Raw genomic sequence first — 9,528 nt, 5'->3', positions numbered from 1 at the left:
TTTTTTTTTGCAGGTTGCTCTTTTGCAATTTTAAAGGAGCGGGGAAGACTAATCCTTTATGACTGCTAACAGGCATAACCAATGTGAGTGTTGTCACCATATTTTTTTAATATAGAGACTTCGTTTAATTTCTTTGCCTTCTGTCTAATCATTTACTTTTAGGCATAAATACTAGAATATCTGGATTTAAAAAAAAAAAAAAACAGCTTTTCATGACTACTGAAATAGCACTGGCCGTTACATACTTGGACATTACTTGGTTTGGACATTACTGGTTATGGAAAGATTTTTCTTTTTGCTCTAAAATATCTGGTGCTATCCCCAGAGGAACAAATATTAGCTTGACATGAAAATGGAAGAATTTAGTTAGATATCAGTTTGGTATGGTCACTTGGTAGCATCCTTCTTGAAAGGAATTTAACCTGACTAACAAGTAATGTACTTCTGTGAGAATGTTTAGCTTTTCAGAGTTGAATTCATGATGAGTCACAAAGCACCCAAACCTTCATTCATTCTTATTAGAACACTATTAGAACAAAGGTGTAATTGAATTTTTTGTTATTTTATGGCACAAGAAACAAATCTCTAGGATCCAGAGGGAATTCATGCAGGATTGCTCTGGAAAGAACCACTTAAAGTTGGCTCTGAGAGAGTGACCTCTAAAGTTGTGTAGGAGTTTTGACTGCAACAATAAAATCCTCTGTAAGTGAGTTGTATGAAGTATGCAAAGTACAAAGGTGCTCAGCATCTGGCAAAATTAGACCTTAGTTTTATGTGTCTGCTCTTATAGATAGATAGATAGATAGATAGATAGATAGATAGACAGACAGACAGACAGATAGATAGATAGATAGATAGATAGATAGATAGATAGATTTAATACGCATTTTTATTTACAAATCAAAAGCTGGATGCACCCAGAGCAGATAAATATGAGAAGTGGTCACAACATTACCCTTACACGGTTCAAGAAGCACTTGGACAATACTCTCAGGCACATGGGGTGACTCTTGGGGATGATCCTGTGCAGAGCTTGAGGCTGGACTCGATGATCCTTGTGAGTTCCTTCCAACTCAGCATATTCTGTGATTCTGTGACTTCAAAAGCCAATTGCATTCCCAGATCACAATTGCCAATATGAATCTAAGTGTTCTTAGACAAAAGCAATCTCATAACATCCCCCTGTCTTGCAGGGCTATTTATATACTTTCTCTTTTTGATGCCAAATGTTCCAATACAGACTTCCATTAAACAAAAGCAAATACAAAGTGTACAGCCTCATTCTCTCCCCACCAAATACTAACATAAGAGTTTGGTTCTTCATATGAAATACGAGGATTTATTTTAATCATTGATCACAGCAAATGGCTCCTACTAGAAATATACACAGAAGAGGGTACTTCAAATTTTCAAGAATGTACTCCAGACAATTGGCTTCTCCCTGCAACAAAATAAAAAAAAAGAGAGAGGGAGAGAAAGAAAGAAGACTCACTAAGATCTTTTCTGCTCCCTGAATTTTATGCTCAGCTTTGGCAGAGAAATAAACCAGAAGCTTGGAATTCTGCTGGAGCTTTCGGTGGTGTGGATAGATCTTGCTTTTGCTGTAGCCAGTAAAAGTCCCATGCTTTCAGCACTGGAAGAACTGGGTCATTTTGACTTAGTCAAAATACACCTTTAACTCAACATACTTCGGTGGCCAAAAGGATGCATAGCTAACTAATATAATGTGAAAAAATGTGTCAGGCTTAGTCTAGCACTCTTGTTGACCCTGACCTTGGTCATGATTGTAATCTATTCTCGTTCAGGAATCATCCAAGTCCTTGAGCTGTGCGAAGTTATTCTTTACTTCTCTCAGGTAAAATTAGCAAATGGTTCTTTCAAATTTTTCAAGGCTTTTTTTGGTCAGGTTTCCAGATCCTCAAGTGAAAAATCCAAAAGGCCATGCAATAAAATAGATGTCTGTAGCTCCAGTTAAACTTCTACTAATTAGTTTAATGATCCATACAGTATAAATACGGTGACAGATAATTGGGCAAATTTTTAATTCTTTTTCATGTAAGCTTTTCCTTACTTTTACTTATAAGTGTTCCACTACATTATGGAACATTTCTGAAAAGCACTTGGTGGTTCAATTACACATCTTCTAGATGAGTTGCCAAGAAAATATTGCTAATTTGCAAGTTCTGACCTTCCATAGGGGAAATCAGAGAGAGACAAATTTAAAATTGCATAAATAGTTAGAAAATAAATGATTCATCAGCAGTTTAGCACATTGAAGAAGTGCTTTCTATGCTAAATATCCAAAGAAGGATCATTCAGGTCATACAGGTACTCAACCAAAGCATAGCTTTGCATTTTATCATAGCTATATGCTAAATGGAACCATTATTTGATGAGAACACAGTCTTTAATTGATATCTAACTACTAATGTAAGACAAGAAAATGCTTTCTGATTTTCAAGAAATATAATTAAACTTGCCAGATAAATAAAGAAAGAGATAAGTTACTGGGTATGTGTCTTATCTAATGCTGGAATTGATACAGTGCCACTTGCACCACTTTTGAATTGCAAGTTATGTCATAAGAGTATAAGAATTTTACAATATCATTTCCACAGAGAAGATACCTTCCTTATTGCCAAAAAAAACCCACTAGAAAAGTAAGAAAAAAGTGTATTGGACTCTGGAAGAGTATTAAATGCTTTGATCTTCTCTTCGTCCTTTGTGTGATGCCAACGAAGACATCTGTTTCAGGAGATGAGTCTTACTTCTGCTGCAGAGTTAGAGTATTGATTACTTTCCTGGTCTCAAGAGTAGAGAAGGCTGTTATTTAGGAATTGTCTGAGAAAATACTGATGATGCAAAGATGTATGTTTATGTAGGAAAAATACGTTGAGGGTTAATTAACTAATAAATTTATTATCTTCTGACGCATTTGAGTTGGCCCAAGAGAACATGGATTCCAAAAGAATATTGGGATCACTGTAGTCAAGAGTAAGAGTAAAATGAAACCCGTGCATATCTTATAGTGTTTTCCAATCTGTACGAATCCCTCTGCTGAGCAGTTTAGCATTTCAGTGTCTCCCTTAAGCACAATTAAAAATTTCCTTAATGTCTATCATGTTACTTCTTATACATCTCCTTCTCTGAGGAAAGAACAACATATAATTCAATGTTTTGAGTTTGGGAGTTCTGGTTCTGGATACTTGTTTTGGGGGGTTTTGATGGTAGTGGTAGTAAAGTGTTCTTTGGAGAGATACAAGGGTTTCCTTCACCATCTTTCCTTCCAGCCTTTTGGTTTTTTACATCATTTGTTTAGTCATGCAACAGTTAGGCAAACACACCTTTCCTCCTGTGAGTGGCCTTGCAGCTTAGAAGTCTGGAAAGTGTAATACAGTGGTAAAAGGACAGCGGTGTGGAAAGAGGGGGCTGAGGAGTGGCTGAACCCCTCTTAGCCTCCTCCTCTTTGATTAGACGCACTCTACTAAGGACAGAGTATGTTGAAGAAGTAGACCAAAGAAATGAGCCTTCTCTTGGAACAGAAATTTGTAGTACAGAGTAAATCTTTCATTTCCAGAGGAGGTACTTTTTTAAAAAAAAATTCTGAAATTAGATCTCTCATGCTGCCACCATTATGATTTCTTCAGTACTTTGCATGAAGGTTTTATTTCTTTAATTTTCTGGAAACTGCAGTTGACATGTATTTTTCATGGAATATTTGGGTTTTACCTGTCTGCTTTCCTCTGGCATTATTGAGACAGAATCTGAGTTTTTACACAACAGAAGCTGATTATAGTTTAAAAAAATGTAAGCAAACAAACTTGAATGCTACAGATATGCAAATTTATTAAAATTAACCAGCATAAAATAGTTCCATATTCTAAATAAACCTGAAGCTGGTGCCGAACTACATCTGCTGAAGAAAGCACTCCTGATAGCTTCCTTGTAAATCTCTTCCATTTAATTGGAGGTTTTGGAGATATACTGTATGTTTCTTTTTTAAAAATTTAGGGTTGACTTTTTCATACTGCAAAGTAAATTCCTGAATTTTCCCACTTTTGGCAATAGAGAAGCGCGGTTGCTTTCCGTGCTTTTTACATTTAAAAAGCAAAATTTGTAATTATAACCACAATTCTAAATGTGTCAGCAGCAATAAAAAGTAGACTATTTTAAATGTGAATATAAAATATAAGGAAATTCAAGAACATGGAGTCATAGAATGGCTTGATTTGGAAGGGACCTTAAACACCATCTCATTCCAACCCCCCTGCCATGGACAGGGATACCTTCCAGACCAGATTGCTCAGGGCTCCATCCAGAATGGCCTTGAACAATTCCAGGCATGGGGCATCCACAGCTTTTCTGGGCAACTTGTCCCAGTGCCTCTCCACCAGAGCCTTCACTTCTCCAGGCTGACAACAAAGAGGGATGTAGACAAAGCAGAGATATTTACTGCTTTTTTTGCCTTGATCTTCAACACCAAGCATGGGCTCTGGGACCCCCAGAGCTGGGGAACCATGATTCCGAGAATGATAAACTCCAAGACAACCCTGAACTTGTGGGATTTGCTGATCCAGCTGGATCCCTAAAAGTCTATGGAACCCATGGGATTAATCCCAGAGTACTCAAAGATGTCACTGTGGCTGATGTCATTGTGAAACCTCTCTCAGTGATTTTTCAACAGTTTTGGGAATCTGGAGAGGTCCAAGTAAACTGGAAGATTGCAAATATTGTCCCAGTTTTGAAGTAGGACAAAAGAGATGACCCTGGTAACTACAGGCCGGTCAGTCTCACTTTAGTGTCTGGTCAAATTTTGGCAAAGATTATTCTGAGTGTTCTTGAAGGATACCTGAGAGACAACACAGTCATTGGTCACAGCCAGCATGGACTCACCAAGAGGATGCTCTGCTTGATAAACTAAATTTCATTTTATGACAAGGTAACCCCCCTAGAAAAATACATAATGTGATGAGTGAACAACTAGTTGATGGGTCGAGCAAAAAGTGTTACAGTAAATGAGGTTACATCAGGCTGGTGAGTGGTCATCACTGAAGTTGTGCAGGGCTCCATGGTGAAGGGTCTAGAAGGGAGCCATATGAGGAGCAGCTGAGGTCACTTAATCTGTTCAGCCTGGAGAAGAGGAGACTGAGAGGAGACATTGCAGTCTGCAACTTCCTCGTGAGGGGAAGAGGAGCAGCAGGCAGTGATCTCTTCTCCATGGTGACCAGTGACAAGATCTGAGAGAATGGCCTTGGGTCGCCTGTATCAGGAGAGGTTTAGGTTGGAAATTAGGAAATAGTTCTTCACCCAGTGGGGGGTTAGACACTGGAACAGGCTCCCCAGGGAAGTGGTCACAGACCCAAGCCTGACAGAGTTCAAGAAGCATTTGGACAACACTCTCAGGCACATGGTGTGGTTCTTGTTGTGTCCTGTGTAGAGCCAGGAGTTGGACTCGATCCTTGTGTGTCCTTTCTAATACAGGAGATTCTATGATATCTTCATTATTTGCAACAGTGTTGAATCAGTCCAGCTTACCCCATAGTATGAGATCAAAACTGTGGGTTGAGAGTAAACATTGGCCCCAGTTGGGTCAGAGTTTTTCAGAATGTGCTTTCTAAGACTGCTTCAAACAGCAATGAAAGGAAAACACAGTATTGTCTTCGGTTGCGATTTCTAGGACAGGTTACTAAATAAGGAAAGGGGAAAAAGGCACCAAAATTACAGGAAATTCTTCTGCAAGGCTTTTTTAATGCTTGTTGATCTGATGAGAAAAGTAAAATAAAATGTACTAGACTTTGATTTCCAAATTCTGTGAAAGTCAACAAAAATTGTGCAGCATTAATGGTTTCAAGAGCTTGGCTGCACAGGAAAATTTAATTTTTGCAAACACAACAGTAAAATGTAAGTCTCCCGAAGGAAGCCTTGCAGTTCCTAGAAAATATCATGGTGTTTGGGGTTTTTTTTAAGCGACTGTACAATTTTACTCTTTGCAAATTAAATTCATTTTTGGTAGATAAATAGCCACCAGTCAGATTCACACAGGAGAAAAATTAAAAAATTTATTTTCCTTTCATTGTTGCAAGGGCTGACTCAAGGCTGCTCTGATCCCATTCCAGTTACTTCATCCAATTACAAGCTTCGGCTGGTCTGAAACTACGGACAGCTACAATTCAGCGATACAGTCACATCAGAGGGTCTCCACAAGCCAGAACTGGAAGACCAAAGCACAGCACTGAGTGTGCTGACTACCAGCGTTCCTAGTAGTCTTCTAAGCTGGGGGAAAATCCAACAAACAGAATAAACAATCTTCTGTTTTCCACCTGCCAGCATATAGATAAAGAATTACTTTTGGCAGAGTAAAAAATGATTTGTGATCTGAAATGTGCGGTGTGAAAAAATGATTTTCAGTCTACAGACCTCTTCAAAGGCATCTGTGAAAGGTAGCTGCTTGATAGTAGGCTTAAATTTGCAGTCAATTATTTACACCTTCACTGATGTAACTCCACAAATCAGAAACTCTTGAACACTTCCATGGAGAGATTCTGTGATGCAAGGAGGTGGCAATCTACAGGAAATGTTTTGGTTCTCAGACAAAACAGATATCACTTTGCAACACATTGCTGATGCTGGCATGCAATTTGGGCACAGATACGTAAACAAATGCACTATTTTGAACAACTGTGGCAGAACAGTTTGGAAAAAAAGTAGTCTAAAAGTTTGAGAATATTGTGAATATTCATCTCTTGAGAAATAAGACAAAAAAGGGAATAAAGCAATGAGCAATAGTTTTTTCTTTAGGTTATTTTTTATTTATTCCCTTCCCTCCAAACAGAAGCAAACAATTTATTCTCTAGAGCTCTGAAAGGTTAATCACTTGCAGTAAAACAAGGATGCGAAGAATAGCTAAGTAAAAAGAGCTAAAAATGCCAAATGCCTGGGGATAAAGCAAATACTTCTGCCTTTTTCAAATCACTGGCTATTGTGTTTTTCTGAAGACAAGTAAGCATATTAGTTTAAATAATACATTACCTTTTGCATAAGATGAATTGTCACTGGAGGCAAAGGAAAACATCGGTTTGGAAGTGGTGAAAGACTATGACCAGTCTTCAACTTTTCAGTGGACCACTACAGTACAACAGGCAGGGAGCTTCTCTGCTGTCAGAAAGCACACTCCCATGTGTGCCCAACAACAGGCAAGCACCAGCTAAATCTTTTCAGAGAGACTAAGTTCTGTATGAGAAGACACTCAGAAAGTTAATGGTAGTGTGTATTTGAAGATTATTGTACCACCCCATTCAAATCATCTCACTTAGCTAGGAAAAATAATTGGATCATTACACACAGAAATCTGTTTTCAAAAATTTGCATCTGAACATTGCAAGTGTATTAGTGAGAGACATTCAAGGTGTAATATTTTACCTGTGATTCAGGGGCCAGAGGCAAATGAAGATTTTTTTTTTTTAAAGGTTTATATTAAAATTCCTGAGACATAGTCTCTAATTAATCTTTTCATTAGATTAATAGAGTTGCTTAAGCTTGTCCTAGAGGCAGAGAATTAGTAAATATTTCACACATTTTGGATACAAGGGCCAAGAATGGAACAGTATTTTAAAGCTGCATTTGTTTTTTGCTACTCTCAGTCTTCATAACTCCCATGCCCCAAAAGCATACAAATTTGGAGAAGCTGGTTTGCAAAAGTGCAAATTTGACCTCTGCATTCTCCTGCTAACTTTTATCACTTTCTAATCTACAATTAAGTGACTGGAAGAGATTTCCTTTGTGGTAAATACAATTTTAATGAAGGCCTTCTAAATCACATTCTGATTATACAGTTTAATCTGTTTTGTAAGGCATATTCCTGCAACAGGTTGTAGTCTGTTTTCATTCACTTGATTCTTGGAGACAGGTTTATGTTCCTGCAATCCAAGGCAGTCCCAAGGCAAGCAGAAAGAGAATGGGGTTTTGGCTGCAGGCATCTATGGGGTTGACAGTGAAACTATCTAAATAGAAAGAGTTTTTTCACATACTACACTTCATGATTGAAACCAGATTTATTGTTTGAATTACCTGACCCTTTTCACAGTTGGGCACAATTTGGTTAATTTTGTGAAGGATTGCATCTCCCAGGGCAGCATGTTCTATGGATACAGTAAATGATCTGTCCTACATTTTAGATGTATCAGAGCCACATTTAATTAAAATTAATTCTGTATAATGTAACAACAGAACTGAGGCCAGTCCTGGCTCCCAAGGAAATTATCTACTCTAACCAAAAGTTATTTTCCCTCTATACTGTGTAACTGTTTCTTTTATTAAACTTACTTAAACCATTATAAGCTTTGATGTTCTGATGCTTTTTGGCTGGTGTTTTCATCAGAAGTTATTCATCCTCCTAAGGCATATGTTCTGCTTTCAAAGCAGATACAGACTCTGCTCAGTAATTTATTCCTGTTTAAAATTAAGTGCATTTAAAATGTATCAAATTGACAGACCCGGAGATGATAGTCTTCTTTACTTTATCCTCATGGTAGAAAGTGCACAAACTGTAATAGTGTCAGTTTTTCTTTGTTAATCTAAACTAGCAACTGTAAGCAAGATGATGGTTTGTTCATTATATTCTTAAATATATATATATATAAATCCTTCTTGTATCCTCTTTATCTAGAATCTTGAGTGGTGTCTTCTCTTACCATCAGTTTTAATGACATATTGCTCTGAATATCCTTATACCTATTCTGGCTGTGAAAGTTTATCAGATAACTTAGTTTTTGTACAGGTGAGAAACTAATCATGGAGGATGATTCCTTTCATTCTCATTCAGGCAAGCACAGTGGATTCTTAGAAACTGACTTCAAATAACTTGGTAAAGAAATTTAAGGCAATAAGGTCCTTCTACAAAAAGGACCAACCAAGAGATTTTGGAAGCTGTATGAATACAGTCTCTAGGATTACTTCAGTGAAAAGTTCCAGCTTAGATCTCATTCAGTTCCCCTTGAATTTTAAGACCATATTGTGAAGAATGTCCAAATAGTCTTCATTTCAAATCAACAAATGTTACTTCTTGCTTTGGAGATATGCATAACATTTCTAGATTTTGTTGTTGTTGTTGTGAGGATGATGTCACAAATCTCCACATACAAATACTAGGAAATTATTCATTTCTTCAGGCCAAAGGACACCTTTTTTTATGCAAGAACTCAAATGTGCTGCAGAGTTTTATGACTAGCGAAATAAATTTTATCCAGGTGGTCAAAGACCAAGCTGCATGTTTGAATGAATGTAATAAACTGATCATATGATTTGACACCACATGTTCCTTTTCTAAGACCAAACAGACTAATGCTTCTTCATTTTCCCTTTTACAATTCCAGATAAGTAATAGATAAAATGGTATACCGACATTTTTTAGAACATCAACTATTTTTTCGATATGATGTGTGGACAGACAATGTCTCTTTCAAGCTCTGTTAGTAATAAAGCAGCTTTGTAGGTTTGGATTGGTGTTTTCCACTGCCCTCCGGTCACATG

Source organism: Empidonax traillii, unplaced genomic scaffold (genome assembly GCF_003031625.1).
Source record: "Empidonax traillii isolate 1590-97213 ecotype Southwest subspecies unplaced genomic scaffold, ASM303162v1 scaffold112:size1231168, whole genome shotgun sequence".
Lineage (NCBI taxonomy): Eukaryota > Metazoa > Chordata > Aves > Passeriformes > Tyrannidae > Empidonax > Empidonax traillii.
Note: the sequence above shows the minus strand (reverse complement) of the source record.